The sequence below is a fragment of the Phocoena sinus genome, chromosome 13, assembly GCF_008692025.1.
Source record: "Phocoena sinus isolate mPhoSin1 chromosome 13, mPhoSin1.pri, whole genome shotgun sequence".
NCBI classification, from domain to species: Eukaryota; Metazoa; Chordata; class Mammalia; order Artiodactyla; family Phocoenidae; genus Phocoena; species Phocoena sinus.
In genome coordinates this window covers 29,827,501-29,843,402 of record NC_045775.1, presented here as the reverse complement: position 1 = coordinate 29,843,402, position 15,902 = coordinate 29,827,501, and the positions used below count along the sequence as shown (strand labels likewise).

Here is a 15,902-nt window from a genome sequence, read left to right as displayed (position 1 = left end):
TTCCCAAGCCTTGGAAGCCTTTGAAGCCAGAAGCGATGACACAGTGCTAGCATCTTATCCAAAGTGTGGTAACTAACAAATCCTTTTCACAAGGGCACTTTTTCATAGTGAGTAGGTGGGGAAAGTGCAAGGAGAAGGTGGGAGGAGGGCAGTTCATCTCTGCATGAAGCCACAAATTGGTGAGGAAGATGGCCAAGATGGGTCAGAACAGAGCTTGTAAAATCCATGACTAGAACTGCTAGATTTAGAAACCCCATGTCTGAGGGAGGAGGTCTGTGGGTGAGGAGTATAGAAGGAGCTGCCTGGTGGGATTAGCAAACAAAAGCAGGGATGTGGGAAGTCCAGCTGCCATGGAGCACTGAGAGTAGTCAAGATTTTCATCTTGATTTTTGACTGAAGACAAGCATGTCCACGTCTGTAGACTTCTATGCCCTCCCTGTAATAGTTTATTTTTCAGGATCAAACACCAGTCTTCCAGTTTCTCAAACCAGTTTTACAATGGTCCTTCATCAGTGGAGGATAAGACGTTAAGAAACTAAATTACTCTATTTTACACAGACTACTTTTGATAGTTTTAAACTATTATTTCATCTCTGTTTATTAAAGCCAACTCCATTTCGTATTTTCTTTTTCTTAATTGATGCTGGGTTCTTATAAAAATCAAAATTGTATGCTCCTGTAGAAAATATTCATTAATTTAAGGTAAAATATATGACATACAATAAACAATCATTTCTATAGTATAACACTGTTCTGTAAGGAAAATAGTCTAGATTTAAAAAGAAGCACTGCCTCTTGTTAAAGGAGAAATTTGAGAAATAAGATAATTTGATACTCGCATTCTAAATTTTAGCTCTAATATGAAATACAAAGTTGCACTTCCTGTTAAGGTAATTCCCAGCTTTAGTAAAAAGATCCAGATGATTTTGAAAACCAAGGAAGTCTTCTAGAACCACCTAAATTAGCATTAAAATGTTCTACAAGGTGAGTGAGACATGATTCTAGCTCCAGTGTCTCTGGAAAATGTTTTAACTCAGTGTAGTATTTTGGGTTTTGAAGTCTTTTGATACGTATAATTTATCAAAAATGTTTATTTTTCTCTTTGGGTATTGTTAAAAGTACTTTTTGCATTTTAATTGTTACTTCACCATACACAAAGATACTTTTCTATGTAATGTGCCTTTTATTTTAAAATGGAAATGAGTGAAAAGATAAGCTTCATTTAATAGTAATTCACTTTACAGAAAATTTTCCTAAACTATATATATTTTTTCTTAAGAGATATCTATATCTTGTCTTTACATTGCTTACAGTTTGGCTATATCACATATGTTCATGAACATATCTACGTTTATCTAGTTTTATTACAATTAATCCATTTTCCCCCTGGATATTTTTCTAATCTTTTTAGGAACTCTAAGATTTTTCTCATGTCTTTAAGTGACTTTTTGCCATGCAGTTTAGTGGAAATGGCACTCTATCACTTAATCAGAAAATTTCCAACTGTGTGATTGTTGCACAAAGCACTTAAAACCTCAAAGCCTCTTGTTAATCTCTAAAATGGGCATTACAATATCTACCTGAGAGGACTGTTGTGAATGAATGTAAAAGCACTTCCAAAACTGAAAAGTGTAATTTGAAATAAATCAAGTATTATGACTCCTAATCATCACTTGGACCCATATCATTGATTTAAAAAAAAAATTTTAAGTCATTCTTTGCCCTTTTGCTTGAGTTGGGATCTCTACTAACTTTTCACAGAACAATTGACTATAAATGTCTAAATATCATTTCATTGCTTGAAATAATGTGACCGAGCAGTGAAAGCCTCCTACAAGCATGGAACTAAACAAAGCCTTAGCTCTCCCCACACACATAACATATACTAAAGGTCTGATTTTAAGTTAAAAGCCATCACCCTGGCAGATTCAACAGGTAGCTTATTTTTTAAATTATCAGTAGAAGTGGATTACAAAAACGAATCAAACACAGAGTTCTTATACTGACAAGAATTTCTCTCATAAAATATTTCTCAGATATTTAAGTGACTCTGCATTTTCAGGTTCTGTTAGGATATTTAACTGCATGGAGTTTTGCTGGTTTAAAAAAAAGATATAGGGGTGCCTTCAACATGGCGGAGGAGTAAGACGTGGAGATCACCTTCCTCCCCACAAATACATCAAAACTACATCTACATGTGGAACAACTCCTACAGAACACCTACTGAACGCTGGCAGAAGACCTCAGACTTCCGAAAAGGCAAGAAACTCCCCATGTACCTGGGTAGGGCAAAAGAAAAACAGAGACAAAAGAATAAGGACAGGACCTGCACCTCTGGTAGGGAGCTGTAAAGGAGGAAAAGTTTCCACACACTAGGAAGCCCCTCCACTGGCGGAGACGGGGGCGGGTGGGCTAGGGGGAAGCTTTGGAGCCATGGAGGAGAGCGCCGCAATAGGGGTGCAGAGGGCAAAGCGGAGAGATTCCCGCACAGAGGACTGGTGCGGACCAGCACTCACCAGCCTGAGAGGCTTGTTTGCTCACCTGCCGGTACGGGTTGGGGCTGGGAGCTGAGGCTACGGCTTCGGAGGTCAGATCCCAGGGAGAAGATGGGGGTTGGCTGCGTGAACACAGCCTGAAGGGGGCTAGTGCGCCACAGCTGGCCGGGAAGGAGTCCGGGAAAAAGTCTGGACCTGCCTAAGAGGCAAGAGACCATTGTTTTGGGGTGCGCCAGGAGAGGGGATCCAGAGCACTGCCTAAATGAGCTCCAGAGACGGGCATGAGCCACAGCTATCAGCACGGACACCAGAGACGGGAATGAAATGCTAAATCTGCTGCTGCCGCCATCAAGAAGCCTGTGTGCAAGCACAGGTCACTATCCACACCTCCCTCCCAGGAGCCTGTAAAGCCCGCCACGGCCAGGGTCCCGTGATCCAGGGACAACTTCCCCAGGAGAACACATGGCGTGCTTCAGGCTGTTGCAATGTTACACTGGCCTCTGCCTCTGCAGGCTCACCCTGCATTCTGTACCCCTCGGTCCCCGTGGCCTGAGTGAGCCAGAGACCCCTAATCAGCGGCTCCTTTAACTCTGTCCTGTCTGGGCACAGAACAGATGTCCTCAGGCGACCTACATGCAGAGGAGGGGCCAAATCCAAGCTGAACCCCAGGAGCTGTGTGAACAAACAAGAGAAATGGAAATGTCTCCCAGCAGCCTCAGGAGCAGTGGATTAAATCTCACAGTCAACTTCATGTACCCTGCATCTCTGGAATACCTGAATAGACAACATATCATCCCAAAATTGAAGCAGTGGACTTTTAGAGGAACTGTAGACTTGGGGTTTGCTTTCTGCATCTAATTTGTTTCTGGTTTTATGTTTATATTAGTTTAGTATTTACAGTTTATTATCATTGGTAGATTTGTTTATTGATTTGGTTGCTCTCTTCCTTGTATATATATATTTTTTTCCTTTTCCTCTTTTTGTAAGTGTGTATATGTATACTTCTTGGTGTGATTTTTGTTTGTATAGGTTTGCTTTTGCCATTTGTCCTAGAGTTCTGACTGTCCTTTTGTTTTGTTTTGTTTTTTTTAGTATAGTTTTTAGCACTTGTTATCATTGGTGGATTTTTTTTTTTGGTTTGGTTGCTCTCTTCTTTCTCTCTTTCTTTTTTTTAAATTGCTTTTTAATTTTTAATAATTTTTCCATTTTAATTATTTTATTTTAAAAATTTATTTCCTTTTTTTTCTCCCTTTTCTTCTGAGCCATGTGGCTGACAGGGTCTTGGTGCTCTGGCCGGGTGTCAGGCCTGAGCCTCTGAGGTGGGAGAGCCAAGATCAGGACATTGGTCACCAGAGACCTACTGGCCCCATGTAATATCAAATGGCGAAAGCTCTCCCAGAGATCTCCATCTCAATGCTAAGACCCAGCTCCATACAACGACCAGCAAGCTACAGTGCTGGACACCCTATGCCAAACGACTAGCAAGAGAGGAACACAACCCCACCCATTAGCAGAGAGGCTGCCTAAAATCATAGTAAGTTCACAGACACCCCAAAACATACCACCTGATGTGGTCCTGCCCACCAGAAACACAAGATCCAGCCTCATCCACCAGAACACAGGCACCAGTCTGCTCCACCAGGATGCCTACACAACCCACTGAACCAACCTTACCCACTGGGAGCAGACACCAAAAACAATGGGAACTATGAATGTGCAGCTTGCGAAAAGGAGACCCCAAACACAGTAAGTTAAGCAAAATGAGAAGACAGAGAAATACACAGCAGATGAAGAAGCAAGGTAAAAATCCACCAGACCAAACAAATGAAGAGGAAACAGGCAGTCTACTTGAAAAAGAATTCAGAGTAATGATAGTAAAGATGATCCAAAATCTTGGAAATACAATGGAGAAAATATAAGAAACATTTAACAAGGACCTAGGAGAACTAAAGAGCAAACAAACAATGATGAAAACACAATAAATGAAATTAAAAATTCTCTAGAGGGAATCAATAGCAGAATAACCGAGGTAGAAGAATGGAGAAGTGACCTGGAAGATAAAATACTGGACATAATTACCGCAGAGCAGGATAAAGAAAAAAGAATGAAACCAATTGAGGACAGTCTCAGAGACCTCTGGAACAACATTAAATACTCCACCATCCGAATTATAGGGGTCCCAGAAGACGAAGAGAAAAAAAAAAAGGGACTGAGAGAATATTTAAAGAGATTATAGTTGAAAACTTCCCTAATATGTTTAAGGAAATAGTCAATCAAGTCCAGGAAGCACAGAGAGTCTCATACAGGATAAATCCAAGGAGAAACATGTGAAGACACCTATTAATCAAACTATCAAAAATTAAATACAAAGAAAAAATATTAAAAGCAGCAAAGGAAAATCAACAATTAACATACAAGGGAACCCCCATAAGGTTAACAGCTGATCTTTCAGCAGAAACTCTGCAAGCCAGAAGGGACTGGCAGGACATATTTAAAGTGATGAAGGAAAAAAACCTGCAACCAAGATTACTCTACCCAGCAAGGATCTCATTCAGATTTGATGGAGAAATTAAAACCTTTACAGACAAGCAAAAGCTGAGAGTGTTCAGCACCACCAAACCAGCTTTACAACAAATGCTAAAGGAACTTCTCTAGGCAAGAAACACAAGAGAAGGAAAAGACCTACAATAACGAACCTAAAATAATTAGGAAAATGGGAATAGGAACATACATATCAATAATTACCTTAAATGTAAATGGACTAAATGCTCCCACCAAAAGACACAGATTGGCTGAATGGACAGAAAAACAAGACCCATATATATGCTGTCTACAAGAGACCCACTTCAGACCTAGAGACATATACAGACTGAAAGTAAGGGGATGGAAAAAGATATTCCATGCAAATGGAAACCAAAAGAAAGCTGGAGTAGCAATTCTCATATCAAACAAAATAGACTTTAAAATAAAGACTATTAGAAGAGACAAAGAAGTACACTACATAATGATCAAGGGATTGATCCAAGAAGAAGATATAACAATGGTAAATATTTATGCACCCAACATAGGAACACCTCAATACATAAGGCAAATGCTAACAACCATAAAAGGGGAAATCAATAGTGACATAGTAATAGTAGGGGACTTTAACATCCCACTTTCACCAATGGACTGATCATCCAAAATGAAAATAAGTAAGGAAACACAAGCTTTAAATGATACATTAAAAAAGATGGACTTAATGGATATTTATAGGACATTCCATCCAAAAATAACAGAATACACATTTTTCTCAAGTGCTCATGGAACATTCTCCAGGATAGATCATATCTTGGGTCACAAATCAAGCCTTGGTAAATTTAAGAAAACTGAAATCATATCAAGCATCTTTTCTGACCACAACACTATGAGACTAGATATCAATTACAGGGAAAAAACTGTAAAAAATAAAAACACATGGAGGTTAAACAATACGCTACTAAATAACCAAGAGATCACTGAAGAAATCACAGAGGAAATCAAAAAATACCTAGAAACAAATGACAATGAAAACACGACAACCCAAAACCTATGGCATGCAGCAAAAGTAGTTCTAACAACAAGTTTGTAGAAATAAAATCCTACCTCAAGAAACAAGAAAAATCTCAAATAAGCAACCTAACCTTACACTTAAAGCAATTAGAGAAGGAAGAACAAAAAAACCCCAAAGTTCGTAGAAGGAAAGAAATCATAAAGATCAGATCAGAAATAAACGAAAAAGAAATGAAGGAAACGATAGCAAAGATCAGTAAAACGAAAAGCTGGTTCTTTGAGAAGATAAAACAAAATTGGTAAACCATTAGCCAGACACATCAAGATAAAAAGGGACAAGACTCAAATCAATAGAATTAGAAATGAAAAAGGAGAAGTAACAACTGACACTGCAGAAATACAAAGGATCATGAGAGATTACTACAAGCAACTATATGCCAATAAAACGGACAACCGGAAGAAATGGACAAATTCTTAGAAAAGCACAATCTTCTGAGACTGGACCAGGAAGAAATAGAAAATATAAACAGACCAATCACAAGCATTGAGATTGAAACTGTGATTAAAAATTTGCCAACAAACAAAAGCCCAGGACCAGATGGCTTCATAGGAGAATTCTATCAAACATTTAGAGAAAACCTAACACCCATCTTTCTCAAACTCTTCCAAAATATAGCAGAGGGAGGTACACTCACAAACTCATTCTATGAGGCCACCATCACCCTGATACCAAAACCAGACAAAGATGCCACAAAAAAAGAAAACTATAGGCCCATATCACTGATGAACATAGATGCAAAAATCCTCAACAAAATACTAGCAAACAGAATCCAACAACACATTAAAAGGATCATACACCATGATCAAGTGGGGCTTATCCTAGGAATGCAAGCATTCTTCAATATACGCAAATCAATGTGACACACCACATTAACAAATTGAAGGAGAAAAACCATATGATCATCTCAATAGGTGCAGAAAAAGCTTTTGACAAAATTCAACACCCATTTATGATAAAAGCCCCCCAGAAAGTAGGCATAGAGGGAACTTACCTCAACATAATAAAGGCCATATATGACAAATCCACAGCCAACATTGTTCTCAATGGTGAAAAACTGAAAGCATTTCCACTAAGATTAGGAACAAGACAAGGTTGCCCACTCTCACCACTCCTATTCAACATAGTTTTGGAAGTTTTAGCCACAGCAATCAGAGAAGAAAAGGAAATAAAAGGAATCCAAATCGGAAAAGAAGAAGTAAAGCTGTCACTGTTTGCAGATGACATGATACCATACATACAGAATCCTAAAGACGCTACCAGAAAACTACTAGAGCTAATCAATGAATTTGGTAAAGTACCAGGATACAAACTTAATGCACAGAAATCTCTTGCATTCCTATACACTAATGATGAAAAATATGAAAGAGAAATTAAGGAAACACTCCCATTTACCACTGCAACAAAAAGAATAAAATACCTAGGAATAAACCTACCTAAGGAGACAAAAGACCTGTATGCAGAAAACTATAAGACACTGATGAAAGAAATTAAAGATGATACAAACAGATGGAGAGATATACCATGTCTTGGATCGGAAAAATCAACATTGTGAAAATGACTCTACTACCCAAAGCAATCTACAGATTCAATGCAATCCCTGTCAAACTACCACTGGTATTTTTCACGGAACTAGAACAAAAAATTTCACAATTTGTATGGAAACACAAAAGACCCCAAATACCCAAAGCAATCTTGAGAAAGAAAAACGGAGCTGGAGGAATCAGGCTCCCAGACTTCAGACTATATTACAAAGCTACAGTAATCAAGACAGTATGATAGTGGCACAAAAATAGAAATCTAGATCAATGGAACAGGATAGAAAGCCTAGAGATAAAGCCACGCACATATGGTCACCTTATCTTTGATAAAGGAGGCACGAATATTCAATGGAGAAAAGACAGCCTCTTCAATAAGTGGTGCTGGGACAACTGGACAGCTACATGTAAAAGAATGAAATTAGAACACTTCCTAACACCATAGACAAAAATAAACTCAAAATGGATTAAAGACCTAAATGTAAGGCCAGACACTATAAAACTCTTAGAGGAAAACATAGACAGAACACTCTATGACATAAATTACAGCAAGATCCTTTTTGACCCACCTCCTAAAGAAAGGGGAATAAAAACAAGAATAAACAAATGGGACCTAATGAAACTTAAAGCTTTTGCACATCAAAGGAAACCATAAACAAGACGGAAAGACAACCCTCAGAATGGGACAAAATATATGCAAACGAAGCAACTGACAAACGATTAATCTCCAAAATATAGAAGCAGCTCATGCAGCTCAATATCAAAAAAACAAACAACCCAATCCAAAAATGGGCAGAAGACCTAAATAGACATTTCTCCAAAGAAGATATACAGATTGCCAACAAACACATGAAAGAATGCTCAACATCATTAATCATTAGGGAAGTGCAAATAAAAACTACAATGAGATATCATCTCACACCGGTCAGAATGGCCATCATCAAAAAATCTAGAAACAATAAATGCTGGAGAGGATGTGGAGAAAAGGGAACACTCTTGCACTGCTGGTGGGAATGTGAATTGGTACAGCCACTATGGAGAACAGTATGGAGGTTCCTTAAAAAACTAAAAATAGGGCTTCCCTGGTGGCGCAGTGGTTGAGAGTCCGCCTGCCGATGCAGGGGACGCGGGTTCGTGCCCCGGTCTGGGAGGATCCCACATGCCGCGGAGCGGCTGGGCCCGTGAGCCATGGCCGCTGAGCCTGCGCGTCCGGAGCCTGTCCTCCGCAACGGGAGAGGCCACAACAGTGAGAGGCCCGCGTAACGCATAAAAAAAAAAAAAAAAAAAAAAAAAAAACTAAAAATAGAACTATTATGACCCAGCAATCCCACTACTGGGCATATACCCTGAGAAAACCATAATTCAAAAAGAGTCATGTACCAAAATGTTAATTGCAGCTCTATTTACAATAGCCAGGAGATGGAAACAACCTAAGTGTACATCATGGGATGAATGGATAAAGAAGATGTGGCACATATATACAATGGAATATTAGCCATAAAAAGAAATGAAATTGAGTTATTTGTAGTGACGTGGATGGACCTAGAGTCTGTCATACAGAGTGAAGTAAGTCAGAAAGAGAAAGACAAATACCGTATGCTAACACATATATATGGAATCTTAAAAAAAAAAAAAAAGGTTCTGAAGAACCTAGGGGCAGGAGAGGAATAAAGACACAGATGTAGAGAATGGACTCGAGGGCACGGGGAGGGGGAAAGGTAGCCGGGACGAAGTGAGAGAGTGGCATGGACATATATACACTACCAAATGTAAAATAGATAGCTAGTGGGAAGCAGCCGCATAGCACAGGGAGATCAGCTTGGTGCTTTGTGTCCACCCAGAGGGGTAGGATAGGGAGGGTGGGAGGGAGACGCAAGGAGGAGGAGAAATGGGGATAAATGTATATGTATAGCTGATTCACTTTGTTATACAGCAGAAACTAACACACCATTGTCAAGCAATTATACTCCAATAAAGATGTGAAAAAAAAATGGGTTCCTTACTGACAGATATCATTATGGCAAACAAGGTATTTGGAAAGGCCAACAATAATGGTGCTGGCAGAAGCACTGGAGGAAGAAAAAGCAATTCCATACCTGGAATAAATGCTTACTCCACAGAGGGCAAATCCCTCTCCACTCCATGATGGAAGGGCTCCATGTTACCCACCCGTCCCCAAGTGGCAGGCTGGTCTCCTTCAGTGTACGGGGTACTTGCGCTGGGAGCTCAGTGTTGGTCTTTGCTGTTGGAAGGCTGGGTGCTCAGCAGCCAGATCAACCTTGACAAGAACTCCATGTTGATGAATTCACACATATCATCCATTCCTATTGCCGAAGGCTCTTCATTTGTGTGGAACAAGCAAGCACTGGGGTAGCTGGGGAAAAGGCCGACTGACATCTACAGAAGGTTTCTTGCACACCTGCTTCTCAAAAGTCTCCTCAGCAGGGGGTACCTTTGATGAATATTCACAGAGGGACCCAATACACTCATCCTCTTTGTCCATTCCAAGTGATCACCCACATCCTTTTCCCCAGACCTCCTTATCATCAACCCTCTGATCTTGCTCTTTCCAAATCTCTGAATATCCAGGTAAATTGCTAGCTACTGGTACTGTCCAGGCCACTAGCTTTATCGTCTTCCAAGTGACAACTAAATATAGTTCCACCTGCTCAAAGTTCCACGAACTGGGAAGATTTTCCTTTTTCCCATTATCTTTTAGGGCTACCTCCCTGAAGTGCTGTCGGAATATATCAGTCTACTTCCAATTATTGCTAGTGTATTGTGCTTCAACTGAATTTTTCTTTCTAAGTCACCTGTTCACAAGGAACTCCCCATGAGACCAGGGATGTGGGTTGATAGAGTGGGAGTGAGTGCCATGGGGGTCTCACATATCTGCTCATGTAACACACCTGTGGGCTGCCATCTATTTCAGTACTAGAAACTCCAGGACCAGTTTACCAACACTTAAGATCTCTGGTGAGCAAACCTTTCTGACTACTGCTCTGACCCTGCTGCCCTTTTTTTTTGGAGGGGCGGGTGGAGTTAAGTGTTGCCACATGGCCTTTGCCACTCTGGGAGCCATAATCCCCATTGAAATCAGGTAGCTTTTCAATGGCAACATCTCCCATCAATTCTCCAGGCACAGTGGGCAGCCAATACAGAGCTTTTCAAAGATGAAACTATATTTCTGAATGCCTGGTGAAGGAGGGTCCTTTGGATATTCTTGGGGGGCACAGTTAGAAAATGAAGGAATAGGTTGCATATGATTAATCTACTCTAATGTTCCTGACTCCTTAAGTATTTTTGATTTCTTCATCTGTATACTTGGCATCACAATTTCACTTAATGTGGGCCACCACTGAGCCCAGGTTATAGTAAGCCAACTAAACAGACTCTTAGAACCATTCCCAGCTGCTGGAGCCAGCACACTGTGTGCATAATCTAAACTATGTTCCGTCTTTCATGTCACCTTTAGAAGCATATCCATGCACTTTTCTTGGGTTTCTGCTGATGAAAATTAGCGAAATCTTGTAATTCTTTCATTATATAAACTATATCCTCTGGATCAGATCTTGTCTGTATCCTCTTGGGGCCTTCTAGCATCTGATTCTAGTTCTAGGAGTGACGACAAGAGGGAGGAATGGGGCGTTTGGAAATTTCAGCACGTCCTTGCAAGGTGACCAATTCAGGCTCTTCAAGCTTGGCTGTACCAGACTTATCCAACAAGGATGGAAGGACTGTGGTGACTCAGCAGAATTTGGGAGGGCAATGGATTCATTCAAATCCACCCAAATTCCCAGGTCCTCATTCTTTCCCAGTCAATAGCCTCAATGTTCCTAGAAGAGACCTGGTGAGGCTGCAAATTAAAGTTATATAGAAATTCGGCTCCCTGCAGCACTGGACTCTGTAGCTAATTTCTGCTCCATCAGCCCTGAGACTACATGAAGTAAGAGGTTCTTCTGGGGCAGTCATAAAAGCTTGGGTCCTCTGACCATGCTTGAGCTTGTCAGAGCTTTCTTTCTTTAAGCTCTTTTGGACAGTTCAGGGGCTTCAGAAAGTCAGAAAACATGTCATTGCTACTGCCATTGCATCTGAAACAACCACCCCACACCCACGAAGCTGGGAAATGGACTCCTGCAAACGAACGGCCACTACAGTTGGAGATTTCCTGTCATCTCAAAGGGCCACAGAAAGATGTCTCTGCCTCCTATCTGCCTTCTAAACCTCCCACCAGTGCTTCATATTTGGGGAACTTAAATCAAGGAAAATAGTGTTTAGCCATTGATACCCTGCAATATGGGGGTGGGGGGTGTGTGTGCAGAAGAGATGTGGGAAAGGATGCCTGGAGCCAATGGTCAATATGTAATGTGTACCTGAAGTCCATCTTGGAACTGCCTCTCTCCCTCACCCTCACTGGGATATTGAGGTACAGGATCCTGGTTCTAATTCCAGCTCCCCTGCTCACCAGCTGTTACTTCTCTGTGCCTCAGGCCTCAGTTTTCTCATCTGTTAAATGGCACCTACCTTGCAGTACTGTTATGAGGTTAAGTCTTCAGCACTCCTCAGTCACTGCGTCAAGGTGCCAGTATTACTCTGGGAGTGTGTCATAGTCCCTTAGGTGAGTAGGATTTCTTATAAATCTGGAACTACTGGTAAGGACTTTGGTGGTAAACTCCAGGAGGTCCCGAAGGCAGCAGGTAGCTCTCCTAACTGCTGGATTGTCTGGTACTTGATACAGCAGCTGGCAAGTACCTGTTGAATGAATGGATGGATGGGTGGAAACAGATAGGGAAATTATGCCCCCAGGCCTCTTCATCCCCAGCCTGGTTAACGTGAGGAGAAGGAGGAGGGCAAAGAAATGGTGGTTATGGGAAAAGGAATCCTGGCTTTGCCCTGGGAGAGTTAATTTACTCAGTTTTCTTCCATTAATAAAATGGAGCTGATGATATCCAGCCCCCCAACCCCATCCCAAATATTTGTGTTGAAGAGGAAACTGGAGCGTTGATCACAGAGCGCCTGCCACGTCGCGGGCCTCGGAGACCTCAATGTCCTCCCCACCTGCCAGAGTACCCTGCCCGCACGGGGTTCCGGGAACACCCCCAGAAGCAGGGGTGGGGCTGCAAGGTCTTGGACTTGCCCGGTCTGCCCCGCGGTACCGCCCACGCGGGCTCGGGGTGGAGGCGCCAGTTTCCCGCTATCGCTCAGCCTGTGCGGACGTGGGCTGACGTGTGCGGACCCGTACGGACCCGTGCGGGAGGGCGGGAGGAAGGCGGAGAGGAAGGAAGGCGGAGTCCACGGGGAAAACGAAACCGAGAGCGAACTGCCCAGACCCCGCCGAGCTTCCACTGAGGCGTGCGCAGCCCGCGTCCCCAGCCCGGTACTGGACTCTGGTAAGATGCCCCTGACCCCTGCGCCGCCGCCTCGATAATGCTGTCCGAGGCCCTCAGCCGAGGTGCGGAGCCCTTGCTGGATCCGGGGAAAGGAGCGTGCAGCGCGGTGGGCGCTGAAAGTCATTTTCTTCCCGCGAACAACTCTTGACAGAGCAAGCGACTACTAGCCCCGGTCCGGGACTGGGGCGGGGGCGACTAGTGGAAAACGGAAGAGCCCTATGGCTTGACAGACAGATGGGAAATACGGGGGCCTGAATTGCCCAAAACATTGGCCAAAAGAATCCCCAGCCACAAATCTCTTGCCTGGGTCGTTGCAATCGTTCCCCAATTGCCCATCTTTAGCCTCCGCTCCAACTCTGTCCCCCGCCCCGCCACCTCTTCTTAATACCGTAGCCGCCCGAGGGCCTTTAAGGCAGAACAGGACACCCCCCAGACCCGCTCCCCAATAGCTTCATCAGAATCCTATAAAAGGTTATTGGCCTACAGACAAGGCTGCCTGCTCCCTGCGTTCGGACCACACAGGACTCATGGCTGTCCTTGGGGCAGAGCCAAGCACTGTCGCTGCCTCTGGACCTCTGCACTGCCTGTTTCTTCCCGGAAAGCTCTTCCCCCAGATACAATGTCACTGTATCAGAGCAGCCTTCCCTGAACAACCTGCATGTAAGAAACCCCACTCTTCCCTTGCTGTCCCCCCTACTCTGCTTTAGTTTTCAACGTAGTACTTATCACCTTGTGACATTTTTTATGGGTTTGTCCATTTTCCTCCACTAGTAAGTTCACAAGAGCAGGGTTTTGTTCGCCAGTATAACCCAGTATGTAATAGGTATTCATTAAATCTTTGTTTTTGATTCATAAATTCTCTTTTGAATTCCAGAATATGAGACTTCCTATTGCCTGTGATTTCTTTAGTACTAAAAATGCCTTGCCAGATGGAAGCTAAAGGACAGACTCCCTGCTGTCACTTAGGAACTTAGAATCTTAGGAACTTAGAATCTTGGGCAGTTTATGCTCTTGTTCTTCTGTTTGCTTATTTGAACCTGAAGATCCTTAACACTGTTTATTCATTCAATTCATCAGATATTAGTTGAATGCACGTTGTTTGCCAAGCTTTGCACAGGCCCTTTGAGGGGGCTAGGTCCACAGGGGCTTGGCTCTGCCCTAAGGGTATCAAGGCACAGCCAAAGTAACTTCTGGGCATGAGTAAGATGGACACGTAATATTTATTAGTGATTATGATGGAGATTTCTTTTAGGAAGATGGTAACATAGTATTAAAATAAGATTTATTAAAAACAGTTGAAAAGAAACGCCTGTTTCTTTTTTTCCAAACTTGTAAGTACTTTTTCAAAAATGCCAATTTAACACCTTATTTGTTTACACGTATATTTCACTTAAATTCAAACTGGCTTGTCATTCTGAAGATCAGCAGTTACTTAAAGTTAAAAGTGTTGAGGATTTAGGGTATTTCGATAGGACTTCAGGTTAAATAATTGCTAAGGACTCTTCCATAACTACTGTTCTGAGATCTATGACCTCCTCCAGTTGGATGTATGGTCTCATACTCTTGACTAAACTAAATGACACTTCGGTTCCTGAAAATAATGGTACAGCTACAGATCCTTATCTGAAACCCTTGGGCCAGGTATGTTGTGGTACTCAGAGATTATTGGATTTTAGAAAGGCAAGGCAGTATAAATCCCATCTATTTGTAATGTTCTCAGTAGGGTTTGGGGGCAACACTCTATCATAAAACATTTCTGCAGTGAAATGTATAACTTGACAACAGAGTACGATTAAGACTCTAAATAGCTCATGTCAGTTCAGGTCTAGATGCGGGGCTACACACCCACCAAAAACAAAACAAATGAAAACAAAGTAAACCTCAGTTTTCAGTGCTTTTGCATTTTGGAATTGTAGACCAGAAGCACTGTTTATTGAGGGCCAGTGGTGTGGGAGACCCTGCTGGATGCTTTTTGTCTGATTTACTCCTCACAACAACCTGTGAATCAGGTGTTTTCGGGTCATGAATCAAAGGTTCAAAGAGGTGCCTCGCCCAGATCTATGTGGCTTTAAAGCATAGCCCTCTCACAACACTAAGCGGTGATGTGAAGACAGCACCTTTGCTCAGATCTAAGCCCTTCCAGCCACCAGCATTGCTCACCCAAACCACTGCGGCAGCCCTGACTTGGTCTCCTGACTTATACTCATGCTCCACTCATCTTTTCTACACCCACCCCTCATACTCTGTTCTTTACATAACATTAGAGTGACCATTAAAAACATAAATCCAGGGCTTCCCTGGTGGCGCAGTGGTTGAGAGTCCGCCTGCCGATGCAGGGGACACGGGTTCGTGCCCCGGTCCGGGAAGATCCCACATGCCACGGAGCAGCTGGGCCTGTGAGCCATGGCCGCTGAGCCTGCGCGTCCGGAGCCTGTGCTCCGCAATGGGAGAGGCCACAACAGTGAGAGGCCCACGTACCGAAAAAAAAAAAAAAAAAACATAAATCCAACCACATCACCCCTCTGCTGAGAACCCTCCAATAGCTTCCCACTGCAATTAGAATAACTTCCACAATCCACACCTTGGCCTTCAAGGTCTCTGTGCTGTGGCACCTGCCTACCTCTCAGACTCATTTCCCACCGTTTCCCCTTGTTCACTGTGCAGCAATCTCCTTGACCTTTTTGTCATTCCTCCGAAAGCTGTGCTGGTGCCTGCCTCCAGGCTTCCTCTGCCTGAGATGGTCTTCCCTCATATCTAATTATGGTGGACTTTCTCATCATCCAGGCTTGATTTAAATATTGCCTCCTAAGAGGGGTCTTCCCTGACCACTGTATCAAAACCACCTCCCTCGTTTCTCTGCCCCCACCTATTAACACTCTTCTATCTCATA

At 42.6% G+C, this 15,902-nt stretch overlaps 1 protein-coding gene across 5 annotated transcripts in view; it reads left to right on the top strand.

The window, feature by feature from the left end:
- Positions 1–12,880: 12,880 nt before the first annotated feature.
- Positions 12,881–15,902, top strand: part of EIF2AK2 (eukaryotic translation initiation factor 2 alpha kinase 2) — a 39,774-nt gene continuing 36,752 nt past the window's right edge. For all 5 annotated transcript variants that reach the window (XR_004352967.1, XM_032653437.1, XM_032653438.1 and 2 more), the window contains exon 1: positions 12,881–13,012. The gene's annotated coding sequence lies outside the window, so the exon portion shown is untranslated. The remainder of the gene's footprint in view (positions 13,013–15,902) is intronic.